A 13,525-nucleotide genomic window follows, 5' to 3' on the forward strand; every position below is an offset into this window, starting at 1 on the left:
GCTGACATTGTATTAAACTCAATGGATTAAGTATTTGATGTCACTCAAGTTCATATGTGTGTAAAGACAGCCAAGCGAATACTTTTGGCAATAAAGTGCAGCTATTGAAACCTTTGTTCTACTTTGTAATATTGGAAGTATTGACTGCTATTACTGATTTACTTTGTGTAGTACATGCCCATGTTATAGCATTATTTGCCTTGTTTGTGCTACTAGTGCACATTTAGAAAGGTTTTGGTACCCCCTTTTGCTACAGAAACAACCATGACCAATTGAGGCGTGGACTTCAATGGACCCTGGAGATGGCCTGTTGTATCTGCCACCAACGTTTTAGCAACAGATCTTTTAAGTCCTGTTAGTTTCAGAGTAGGCCCTCTGTGGATTGGACTTGTCTAGCGCATCCCACAGATGATCAGATGGATTGTGATTTGAGAATTACGGAGGCAAAAACCCCCCATCTCAAACTCATTGTTTTATCATCAAATGAGTCCTATGATTCCTAAGGATAGAACACACACTGCCTCTGGTTTGCCTTCTTCTCATAATACATCCAAGTTCCAGGTGTTTCCCAGGTAAACAATGCATGAAATGCACATGCATTACATTTTTTGGCATTTGGACTACAGTAACTCAGCTGTTGGATCAGACCATTGAGCCAGCCTTCACTCTCCACAAGCATCAGTGAGCCTTGGCCACCCATTACCCTGTCGGTGGTCCAACAATTGAAACCATATAAATCTAACAGATTTATATTAATTTCCATGAAACAATTCAGTATCCTGTGGAATTTCCAGATAAATGTACAAGCTGGCAATGGCTAACCAACCAGACATAGTAGCAGTAGATAAGAATGATCACTTGACCAGTTAGGATAATTATGATACAAGTGACAAATACTTGATCCCAATGCTTTGCAAAAAACTATGGTAATTAGCTTAGCTCCCATTTCTTCTGTCACACTGTAAATTATATTATACATGTTTAAATATTTGCAATTTTTTTTGTGTGTTTATATTAATCTACCCAATACAACAACCCTACATTGACTACAGACATAAAGTTAAAGTACAACATTACATTACTTTTCCATTTGGATCCTGTGCTTTTCTCTGTCCTTGGAGCTCTGGTTCCTCACCACCTGCACCTCTTTACCACCTGCAATCTATCAACAGCAATCAGCTAGGTGATACTCTTCACCAGCACAGCCCTCAACTCACCACCAGTTTGTCAGCTACCTCATGACGGTAACTAGGCCTCCTTGTATCTTGTTGCTTATGTCCATACCTTGTACTTATTCTGTTTCTCTTTCTGTGTACAGTTCAGTCGTCAAGACCTACAGCTCAAACTTCTGGACGTAAGTCGCTTGCATAGGATTCACCGCCTTGCACTGCAATCTCTTTGCCTTGGAAATAAAACTCCTCAACACTCTCACCTCCCTGCCCTCCTACAGGCCATCTTCTATGGATAACATAAACTTAAGTTTGGAACCTCTCTCGGCTACCTTCCCCGGAGCCTCATGGCTTTGACCTTCAAGTAAGGCCATAACCACAGAACCCATCTTATCCACAAAAAAGTTTGCTAAGATCTTGTCACTGTGTCTTGTTGAGGCTGTTTTTGGGTTCACTCCCACATACTGGTCCTCAGACCCTTGTGACAATTACAAGCTCAGAGCATTGTTGCTAAAGTACATTAGGTCAATCAAAAAAAACAAAACAAGACAGTACAGTTTTGAGTATAAAGATATGTTTATTTTTATATTCAATATTTAAATATATTTTAAAGTATAAAGAATTTAAATAAACAAAAGTGCAGAAGGTTGTTTCACTGAGTGGTTTGAAGAATTTGAAAGCGCTGTTGACATGTTTCCAGCATTACTTTTGCACTTTTGTTCTGTGATTAAGATTCAGCTTTCTTAAGAGTAACCTTGGTCTGCTATATAACAAAACTGTATTTCTTTTCTTTCTGTATCATGCTATGAAGCCATCCGAGAAAAGTGGAGTAAATGAAAATGCTTTCCCCTGTCCTATCAGAGTTCAGTCTTCATGCTGGCACCTTTGAGCACATTAATTTCCCTTAAAATATAATGTGTGCAGAGGTATTGATGTTGCTTCTAAATTCTTCCAGACTTGCTCCCTTGACAGACAAAGTTTGACAGGAAAGAAAAAAAGCCATCAAATTATAAAATGAAAAAGCCATCCACCTTAAATGCTTTGGTTCTTCCCCAGTACCTTTTATGGTAATTACAAAATATACAATTGAGTTGCGGCCATCAAATGATTTTTTTTCTTCCACTACCATCATGGAATGATATTCCAATTTTATGCTCTAGTACCCTGAAAGACAGCAACAAATAAAAAGACACCCTTTATTATTCTGTATATGATTACAATATTATTTTAGTGGTTACTATGAGATAAAATAATGGGAATTATGGCATAGTATTTAAACAGACTTGCTCTAAACATGCTGCAAGATGAAATCATTGTGTTAACAAAAAGACTTCAGAATTACTTATAGTACATAATACACTATGTATGCATTAAAATAGGTGTGTTTGTGTGGGTGTGTAGCTACCGTTTCTAGGACTACTACGGCTACTTCCTTGCCAAAAGGGGTCGCCACAGCACAGTGGGTGGTGCTGAATGTTTGGCAGTTTTACACAAACTCTTTTTTTTTTTTTTTTTTTTCAATTCAAGTGCACATATTAAACAATTACAGAGAAAACTGACATTCATTCTAAAAGAACAGAGGAAGACAAATGAACAGAGGAACTAGAAAGAAATGAAAATACACTTACTATATAACCCCAAGCAAGAGGGTTTATATGACCCAGGTGAACTCATTCAAGACAGTAATAAAGCGGGGGAAAAGAACAGAAAGACAAAAAACATATATTCAGATTACAATAGCGCTAGCTAGTCCTTTTTTTTAATCAGCTTCTCCTCCCCATATTACCTGACATGGATCTCAATATCAGAATCAGAATCACTTTGATTGCCAAGTTTGCACAAAAACAAGGAATTTGCCATGGACAAAACCAGGTGGCTGGGATCAGAGATCATCCATTGGGCCTTTCTCCTACAGTACTGTTTCACTTCAATATCTAATGTGAAATAACAGTGAAATAGAACATCAAAAAGTGCTGTCAGTTTAAAGAATAAATATTTCACTACAATAGATTCCTAAGGAAACAGTCTGGCTTGATGACAGATTTTCTTTTCTGCAGCATGTCATCCTGTTCTATCCACATCTGTAAATCTCTGGGAAGTGGAAAAAATATCAGTCTATTTAATTTAATGACAACAACATGCTTTTGGAATTTAAGAGTAAATAAATATGTGAAACTGAGACTACTCCTGAATGTCGATATTCAAATATCGATAGCATCGATACTGTAACGTGAGGGTTCACTAGATGGTTTGGAATCTCTCTGAATAATTAGGAACAGCAACATGGAGACGGATAACTTTCTTAGCAGCCTCTTTACTCTCAGCACACAGCAACAACAACCCAGCACTTCCTGTGTACTGCCCACATGAATACTTCACTGGCCTCTCAGAAGCCAGGAAATCTTATACTATAGATCAGTGCATGGAAAACAACTTGGTAGATATAACACGTACTTATTACTGCTTTGAACATGCATGTGTAAACATTCAAATGTGCAAGCATGTAAATATCAAAACACATAACCACCAAATGGCTACATACCTAGCTCTATAACCCTTGTAAACACCTCTTTGTATGTCAAATTACATTTAAATTTACTTCTACACTTTACAATACCATCACGTGTATTGGACTGATACTAACAGTTGGACCAATGTCCATCCATCCATCCATCTATAGCCAGTCTGTCACAGGACTAACACATAGAGACAGACAACCATTCACACATACATTTACGCCTATGGGCAATTTAGAATCACCAATTAACTTAACCCCACTGTATCCCACTGAACTGTGTTAATAATAAATGTTTTTGTCTTTTGTTTCCTCTTTGAAATGAAATGAAAAAATACTGCCACGTTTTTCCTTTATAACCAATAGTACATTAAAGGACAAGCTTCTGTTGTTTAAAAGACAGGCACATTTACATTTCAGGTCTCTAAAAACACAAGGTCATTATATAAGAAAAGTTTAAATGGTTTTTTTTTTACATGTTAACTAATTATTGTGGCTAGTTAAAATCACAACACTGTTGTTTCATATTTATTAAAATATTTTAATGATTTGGCAATTGTACGAGGATTCAGCTTACAAATCATGACATACTGCTCTCCCCTACATAAGCTCCCTTTATTGGTTAAAATTATCGGTATTGGTATCGGTAATGCTGCTCTTAATTTACTTGTTATCGGAATACCAAGATACAGATACCTATGTGACATATTTATACCTATATATTCTATAAAGTTCATATATATAAAAAACAACCTGCCAAAGTACTGGAGGCCATCACAGACATAAGTCACGCTACAATAGCTGTCTCTAGGTCAGAAATTGAAGATACACAACTGTGTTCACATTCTTTTCATCTTGAGTGATGTTATGAGGACATGCTTTTGAAGATGATTATAAATACCCATAATGTTACACACATACATATACAGTTATGTTTAGGCTGGTGAAAAAAATAGTAATCACTACTGAGTGTTCATGGGTCACAATGTCAAACATTTTGATGGACGTCATGGCTGGAATGAACCCACTGCAAGATGGTCTCTAGTTAAATCTATTTCAGTCACAAAGGAGAAGACATAGATGAAAAGCAGCAGACAAGTACATAAGGATTTTTTAGCTCAGAGATAAATCAGATTTGAAGTGTGCAAAAGGGCTTTCAACTGAGCATACAAAGTCACAGACGTCTTTTCAGATTTGATTGTGGATTCACTGTGGATTGGAATTATTTTACTGTCAGTATTAAATACAACATATTCAAAAACAAGTATTTCACAACTTTTATACATAGGTACATACTTACTTGGATGATATTTACGTTTTATTCTTCAAAAAGTCACTACTTACATAATGTAAGTAGTGACTTTTCAGACTGGTGGCCTTTGCCTGCAGCTTCCCTAGTGCCGTAATAACATATATTATTCTATAGCAGTACCTCAGTTGTATAAAAATAAAGATGACGGTCCTGGTTAATTTGACTTTTTTTTTTTTTAATTATTGGGAAGAATATTATTTGTCATTTAGATGGTGACTTCTGTTTTTGGAAGATCAAAACATAAAGCTATACTTTAATTCCTTGTATGGTAAAATATGAATTTCTCTTCATATCTGCCCACAAACATACTTCAGTGTTGCATCTCCTATAAATCTGCATTGATCAATGCATTTTCTTTTAGTCTGGCTGCTTTGTCGATACTTCAGACCTTGACTGAATTAATGTAGTAGCAGGCAACAGCTACAGCAATTTATTTTTTCCTTGCCATTTTAAAGTTCATGACTTTCATTTTCCTCCCTGCTTTGTGTCCTTGCGTTGTTCACCATTTCCCACACATAAATTTGCGTGCTAATATGAAAATGTCTCAATTGACTTTATAACTAAACATTGCATTTACGAAACAGAAGCAATCCAGGTGCTGTCAACATTGGATTAAATATATGTACAAATACAGAACAAATGTTATGAGCACAAATTACATATTATTGTGAGACTCCAATTAAATACAGATTCAAATGTGCCTATTTTCTCTAATGCGTTTACATCAGATATGCATCCTGGAGCTCAGTTTACGTTCAAATGAGGGAGAAAAAATGGCATGGACAGGAAACAGTAAAGGAGAGGAGTGTGAACCTTTAGCTCCGTTTGCAGTCCAGTCTGAAAGGCTGCCAATGTGAAGAGCCCTAGCTGTGAATTCCCCACTGAGATGGGCTTGGTCCAGAGGGAATGCAAGCCAGTCTCCAGCCTGCGTTCCTACCTGAGAACAGCTGCAGCCTCCATCTGCCAGCTCTTCATGGTGGCTACCTGAGGGAAACACGCTCCACCCCTCCATTTCAGAAGAGAGGCAGCATTCTTTTGACAGAGGGGGATTTCAGGGTTTAATGACATCAGTAGGACACTTTCCCTGGTTGCTGGTAAATATGTGTGCAAGTCTCCCCTTGTGAAACACACATGGGCACAAGAAAGCACACACACACACATAAGCAAGCACTTTTAAAAAATCTATTCTAGAACTTATCTTGATCAGGATAAAGTCGTAATTGGAATAAGCAGAGCCTTTATATTCAGCCCAATCTCTCCACTTAATGGGGCATGTGAACACCTTATTCAGATTTCTTCAGGCTTTTTCAAACAGCTTGTGTTGGTCAACAGATGCAGCAACCGGATGCCATGTTTACGAAGCAAACACCATGGTGCGAGAGGCAAGCAGTAGATTACTCACTGAATCAAGAATGTGTTTCGTTTAACACTTGACTGAAAATATGGCTTAAGGTTTATTCCTCTCAGTAAGTAATATACTGAGAGCTGAATTGAATTTCTAGCACCTGTTGTTTGCATTGGCATATGTCTGTTTATATGTATGTATATAGCTGCACTGGGGACTGTGTAGTTATATGGGATCAACAAAGATCACATCAAATAATTTGAAGAAAAAAAAGTCAAATGGAAATTCACCTAAAACTGAAAACAAGTTTGATTTGTGTGCTTAAATCAACACTTGCTAAGTCATTAAAAACCAAAACAAAAATAAAATTTAAGAAAGATTTTCTGTTGCTCAGTTTTTAATGATGTTCAGTTTTCTCTTATGGTTTATGCATGGTCATTGTGGATAAACTGCTGGTCTGATGGTAAACTGATGGGAGATTAGCATGCAAGGCAAGCTGCTGCTGGCTCACCTTTCACAGCTGTGAGATCAGTTACGATCTGCGCTTTGTGTGGAAACGCAGCTAACAGCAAGTAAACACGCTTCAGTGATTTATCATCTAACAGATGAGTTTCCATTTGCTAACTACCTTGACCAACATGCGTGATGTGGAAAAGATGAAGTGTGAAAAAGTTGTTAACTCATTTAATATATTAACAAGTAAAACTGACCATGATGGAGAGGGGACGGTGGCTCGGACCATGTTCATTTATGAGAATACAGTGTATTTAACCAGCTGTACACCAACACTTGAAATTCATTTTTCATTAATATTTTTAATTCCCTATGTAGATATTTACCATTAACCATATCATACACTGTTCAAGCTTTTTAATTCACTTTTTCTTTTTGTTATTAATATGTTTTCTTCAAGACCCTTATGAAGAAAACATCGAGGGAACAGTTTACCCTGCCCGGGATAGGGTTACCGGGGCCCCGCCCTGGAGCCAGGCCCGGGGAGGGTGCCCGAGGGCGAGCGTCTGGTGGCCGGGCCTTAGTCCATGGGGCCCGGCCGGGCACAGCCCGAAGAGGAGACATGGGCCCATCCTCCCGCAGGCCCACCACCCGCAGGAGGCGCCATAGGGGTCGGGTGCATTGTGTGCTGGGCGGCGGCCAGGAGCAGAGGCCCTGGCGGACTGATCCCGGCTGCCAAGACTGGCAATAGGGACATGGAATGTCACCTCTCTGGTGGGGAAGGAGCCTGAGTTAGTGCGTGAGGTTGAGAGGTACCGGCTAGATATAGTCGGGCTCACCTCTACGCATGGCTTGGGCTCTGGAACCAGTCTCCTAGAGAGGGGCTGGACTCTGTCTCAGTCTGGAGTTGCCCCTGGTGAGAGGCGGCGGGCTGGGGTGGGTATTCTAATATCCCCTCGGCTTACTGCCGGTACGTTGGGGTTTTTCCCGGTGGATGAGAGGGTTTGTTCCCTGCGCCTTAGGGTCGGGGAAAGGGTCCTGACTGTCATCTGCGCTTATGCGCCGAGTGGCAGTTCAGAGTACCCAGCCTTCTTAGAGTCCCTCGGGGGGGTGCTGGAAGGTGCCCCACCGGGAGACTCTGTTGTCCTGCTGGGAGACTTCAATGCTCACGTGGGTAACAACAGCGAGACCTGGAGGGGCGTGATTGGGAGGAACGGCCTCCCTGATCTGAATCCGAGCGGTGTTTTGTTATTGGACTTCTGTGCAAATCACAGTTTGGCCATAACGAACACCTTGTTCGAACATAAGAGTGTCCATAAGTGCACGTGGCACCAGGACGCTCTAGGCCGCAGGTCGATGATCGATTTTGTAATCGTATCACCAGACCTGCGACCATATGTTCTGGACACTCGGGTAAAGAGAGGGGCTGAGCTGTCAACTGATCACCACCTGGTGGTGAGTTGGATCAGGTGGCGGGGGAGGACGCTGGACAGACCCGGTGCACCTAAACGCGTAGTGAGGGTGTGCTGGGAACGTCTAGCAGAGGCCCCAGTCTGCGAGATCTTCAACTCACACCTCCGGCAGAGCTTCAACAGCATTCCGAGGGAGACTGGGGACATTGAGTCCGAATGGACCATGTTCAGCGTCTCCATCGCCGAAGCTGCTGCATTGAGCTGCGGCCGCAAGGTGGTTGGTGCCTGCTGTGGTGGTAATCCCCGAACCAAATGGTGGACACCAGAGGTGAAGGGAGCCACCAAGCTGAAGAAGGAGTCCTATCGGGCTTGGTTAGCCTGTGGGACTCTGGAGGCAGCCGACAGGTATCGACAGGCCAAGCGGAATGCGGCTCGGGCAGTGGCTGAAGCAAAAACTCGGGTGTGGGAGGAGTTCGGAGAGGCCATGCAAAAAGACTTTCGGACTGCCTCGAAGAGATTCTGGCAAACCGTCAGGCGTCTCAGGAGGGGAAAGCGGAGCTCGACCTGCACTGTGTATAGTGCTGGCGGAGCGCTGCTGACGTCGACTGAGAAAATTGTCAGGCGGTGGAAGGAATACTTCGAGGACCTCCTTAAGCCCACTGACACGTCTTCCGAGGAGGAAGCAGAGTCTGGGGATGAGGGGAATGACCCGCCAATTTCCGGGGGCGAGGTCACTGAGGCAGTTAAACAACTCCTTGGTGGCAGAGCCCCTGGTGTTGATGAGGTCCGCCCCGAGTTCCTGAAGGCTCTGGATGTTGTAGGGCTGTCCTGGTTGACACGCCTCTACAATGTTGCGTGGAGATCAGGGGCAGTACCCCTGGACTGGCAGACCGGGGTGGTGGTCCCCATCTTTAAGAAGGGGGACCGGAGGGTGTGTTCCAACTACAGGGGGATCACACTCCTCAGCCTCCCTGGGAAAGTCTATGCCAGGGTGTTGGAAAGGAGAGTTCGTCCGTTAGTCGAACCTCGGATACAGGAGGAACAATGCGGTTTTCATCCTGGTCGTGGAACACTGGACCAGCTCTTTATCCTCTCGAGGATACTTGAGGGTGCATGGGAGTTTGCCCAACCAGTCTACATGTGTTTTGTGGACTTGGAGAAGGCATTCGACCGTGTCCCCCAACACCTCCTGTGGGAAGTGTTGCGGGAGTATGGGGTGTCTGGCCCATTGCTACGGGCCATTCGATCCCTATACAACCGTTGCAAGAGTTTGGTTCGCATTGCCGGCAATAAGTCGGACTCGTTCCCGGTGGGTGATGGGCTCCGCCAGAGCTGCCCTTTGTCACCGGTTCTGTTCATAATTTTTATGGACAGGATTTCTAGGCGCAGCCAAGTGGCGGAGGGCTTTCACTTCGGTGGCCTCAGAATCTCATCTCTGCTTTTTGCGGATGATGTGGTTCTGTTGGCTTCATCAGGTGAAGGCCTCCAGCTCGCACTGGAGCGGTTCGCAGCCGAGTGTGAAGCAGCGGGAATGAGGATCAGCACCTCCAAATCTGAGGCCATGGTTCTCAGCCGGAAAAGGGTGGAGTGCCCACTCCGGGTCGGGGATGAGTTCCTGCCCCAAGTGGAGGAGTTCAAGTATCTCGGGGTCTTGTTCGCGAGTGATGGGAGAAGGGAGCCGGAGATCGACAGACGGATTGGTGCTGCGGCTGCAGTGATGCGGACGCTGCACCGGTCCGTCGTGGTGAAGAGGGAGCTGAGTGTAAAAGCGAAGCTCTCAATTTACCGGTCGATCTACGTCCCTACCCTCACCTATGGCCACGAGCTGTGGGTAGTGACCGAAAGAACGAGATCGCAGATACAAGCGGCGGAAATGAGCTTCCTCCGAAGGGTGGCTGGCCTCTCCCTTAGAGATAGGGTGAGAAGTTCGGCCATCCGGGAGGGGCTCAGAGTAGAGCCGCTGCTCCTCCACATCGAAAGGAGCCAGTTGAGGTGGTTCGGGCATCTGACAAGGATGCCTCCTGGGCGCCTCCTGGGTGAGGTGTTCCGGGCATGTCCCACCGGGAGGAGGCCCGGGGCAGACCCAGGACACGCTGGAGAGATTATATCTCTCGGCTGGCCTGGGAACGCCTTGGTATTCCCCCGGATAAGCTGGAGGAGGTGGCTGGGGAGAGAGAGGTCTGGGCTTCTCTGCTTAGGCTGCTGCCCCCGCGACCCGGCCTCGGATAAAGCGGATGAAGATGGATGGATGGATGGATATATTTTACATAGAAAAATCAGGATGTAAGAATGTGAAAGTCATGAACAATTGTGTGTGTGTGTTTGTGTGTGTGTGTGTGTGTGTGTTTGTGGGGGGCAAATGTAGTTTTCAGGAAAGACACTGGAAATGTAATTCATAGACTTTAATGCTGAAAATTAAATAAATTACAGTCCCGATCAAAAGTTTAAGACGACTTGAAAAATGGCAAAAAGTCATATTTTGTTTCAGCTTGTTTTAATTAAAGTGTTATTTTTAATAAATTGCATGCTCAACAAATGTTTTGTCTCACTCCCGTTTCTTCTTGAAGCATGCTAAAGCTCTACTTGGAACCTTGTTAAGATTCAACTATGCAAAATATGATTTTTTTGCCACCTTTCAAGTGGTCTTAAACTTTTGATTGGGACTGATTTAAGTGATAAGTATTTAAAATGACCTCAACCTTAAAAACATGGAACAGTAATATACACTTATTTAATGCGGATGTGGAACATTTTTTTCTGCAGAATAATTATTTTTAGGTTGTAATTTTTATGCAGAATTTTTCAATAATACAGTTTTCTGTGTACTGAGGTGTTTTCACAGTATTTTATTGCTTCTTTTCCTAAAGAGATGTTTGAAAAATTCCTCCACCACTTTCCATTTTCAGCTAGTAATAAACACGTTTTTGATAATATAGTAGATATTTAACTTTTGAAGTAATAATATTTTACAGTTGCGGTGAAGTGAATTCTGTTTTCTTCCCCTCACAGTTCAAGTACATGATGCTAGCTAGGGTGGCCACTATAGGAAAAACAGCTCAGGCTGCCATTTATCCAAAGGGACTTTAGGCTGCAGGTCTGCTGTTTAGAATAGAATAGAATAGAATAGCTTTTTATTGTCACTGTTACAAGAACAGTGAAAGGCAGTTTGGCATCTCTCCATGTGTGTGAAGTACACAATAGCGTAAGTATTTACACAATGACAAATTTACATTTACACAAGAAAGATATGTACAAATTATACATACACCTGCAAACATACACGCACATACATACATATATGTATATATACATATTTGCATCCGTACATGCATACACACACATATTTCCACATACACGCTTACATCTATATACATACACATACATGCCATCTAACTAGCAGGTGCATTGAGAGGTGCAGTGTGATTAGTGATATTGCACATTGAGTGTGTGGCGGGGGGATGATATTGCACATTGAGTGGGGGTGGGGTGGGGTGGGGGGGGGGTGCTGTTGGAACTATACTAAATAATGTTATAATAAATACAGTTTAAAGTGGTAAGGGTGTTGTTTGCATTGAAGTATAAACAGAAATACGATTTATAAATAAGGTGTAATGTCCATGAGTGTTGGCAGTGCAGTTATCCTCCAATCAGGGTGGAGGTAGGGCATGTTTGACAGCCTGTGGGTAAAAACTTCTGTTGAGTCTGTTTGTCTTCGACCTGATGGACCTGTAGCGTTTACCAGAGGGAAGGGGGGAAAAAAGTGAGTGTCCAGGGTGCGAGGGGTCTTTGATGATGATGCTGGCTTTCTGCTGAAGTCTGCCAGTATAGATGTCTCTGAGGGGGGTTAGTGAAGTGCCGATTGCCCGCTCTGCTGCCCTCACCACCCGCTGCAGTTTCCTCTTGTCCTCCGCAGTGCAGCAGTTGAACCAGAGTGTGCAGCAGTAAGTCAGAAGGCTCTCAATGGTGGAGCGGTAGAAGTTTACTAGCAGTCTTTGGGGTAATTGGGCCTGACGTAGTTTCCTGAGGAAGTACAGCCTTTGTTGTGCTTTCCCTACCTGGTGGGAGATGTTTGTGGACCAGGTAAGGTCGGCCGAGATGTGGACTCCGAGGAACTTAAAGCTTTCTACCCTTTCTACCTCCTCCCCATCAATGTAGAGGGTAGAGTGCTCAGATCGCTTTGTTCTTCTGAAGTCGATTACCATCTCCTTGGTCTTGGCTGTGTTCAGATGCAGGTTGTTGTCATCACACCATTGCTTCAGATGCTGAACCTCCTCTCTGTAGGCTGAATCAATGTTGTTGTCGATCAGTCCTATGACAGTGGTGTCATCAGCAAATTTTATAATGGTGTTACTGGTGTGGATTGGTGAACAGTCATGGGTGAAAAGTGAGTATAAGAGGGGACTGAGGACACACCCCTGTGGGACACCCACATTCAGAATGAGGGTGGAGGAGGTGTGCTCTCCCATTCTTACGTTCTGGGGTCTGTTGCTCAGGAAGTCCAGTATCCAGCTGCACAGTGAGCTGCTGAGTCCTAAGTTGCTTAGTTTATTAACCAGTTTGTGGGGTTGAACTGTATTGAAGGCAGAGCTGAAGTCCACAAATAGCATTCTCACATAGGTGTTACTACAGTCCAGGTGTGTGAGGGCTGTGTGAAGAGCTGTTATTATGGCATCCTCTGTCGACCTGTTTGCCCTGTATGCAAACTGGTGTGGATCGAGGTTTGCAGGGATGGCAGCTTTAATGTGTGACATGATGAGCTGTTCGAAACATTTGGCAATTATGGGTGTTAAAGCAACTGGACGATAGTCATTCAAGCACCTCACTGTGTTCTTCTTGGGCACTGGAACGATGGTGGCTGACTACAGACTGTAGCAGTGAGAGGTTGAAGATGGTGGTGAAAACCTCTGCTAGTTGGTCTGCACATGCTTTAAGCACTCTACTGGCTACACCGTCAGGACCAGCTGCTTTCCTCGCGTTGACTCTGCGCAGTGTGGCTCTGACCTGGTGCTGCTCCAGCTGGATGGAAGCGTCGTCCCTCTCTGTAATGGCAGGATGGGTGATGGTGTCCCTGTTTTCTTGGTCAAAGCGGGCGAAGAAATGGTTTAGGGTGTCAGGTAAGGTGATGTCTGGGGAGTTGGTTTGTGTGCAACTGTCTTTGTAGCCAGTGAGTGTCTTGATCCCCTGCCACATGTTTCTGGAGTTCTTTGTGTTAAAGTGTTCCTCGATGCGCTGATTGTATTTGCGCTTGGCTTCTTTTATGCCTTTAACCAGAGATTGGCGTGCCTCTTTGTAGACTTGTTGGTCTCCTGATTTGAAGGC

At 43.4% G+C, this 13,525-nt stretch overlaps 1 long non-coding RNA gene across 1 annotated transcript; it reads left to right on the forward strand.

The window, feature by feature from the left end:
* Positions 1–1,057: 1,057 nt before the first annotated feature.
* On the forward strand, positions 1,058–1,713 carry LOC109202953 (uncharacterized). The gene is made up of 3 exons (XR_003220491.1): positions 1,058–1,244; positions 1,319–1,354; positions 1,451–1,713. It is a non-coding gene; the product is annotated as an uncharacterized LOC109202953 (long non-coding RNA).
* Positions 1,714–13,525: the final 11,812 nt, after the last annotated feature.

The sequence above is a fragment of the Oreochromis niloticus genome, linkage group LG1 (genome assembly GCF_001858045.2).
Source record: "Oreochromis niloticus isolate F11D_XX linkage group LG1, O_niloticus_UMD_NMBU, whole genome shotgun sequence".
NCBI lineage: Eukaryota > Metazoa > Chordata > Actinopteri > Cichliformes > Cichlidae > Oreochromis > Oreochromis niloticus.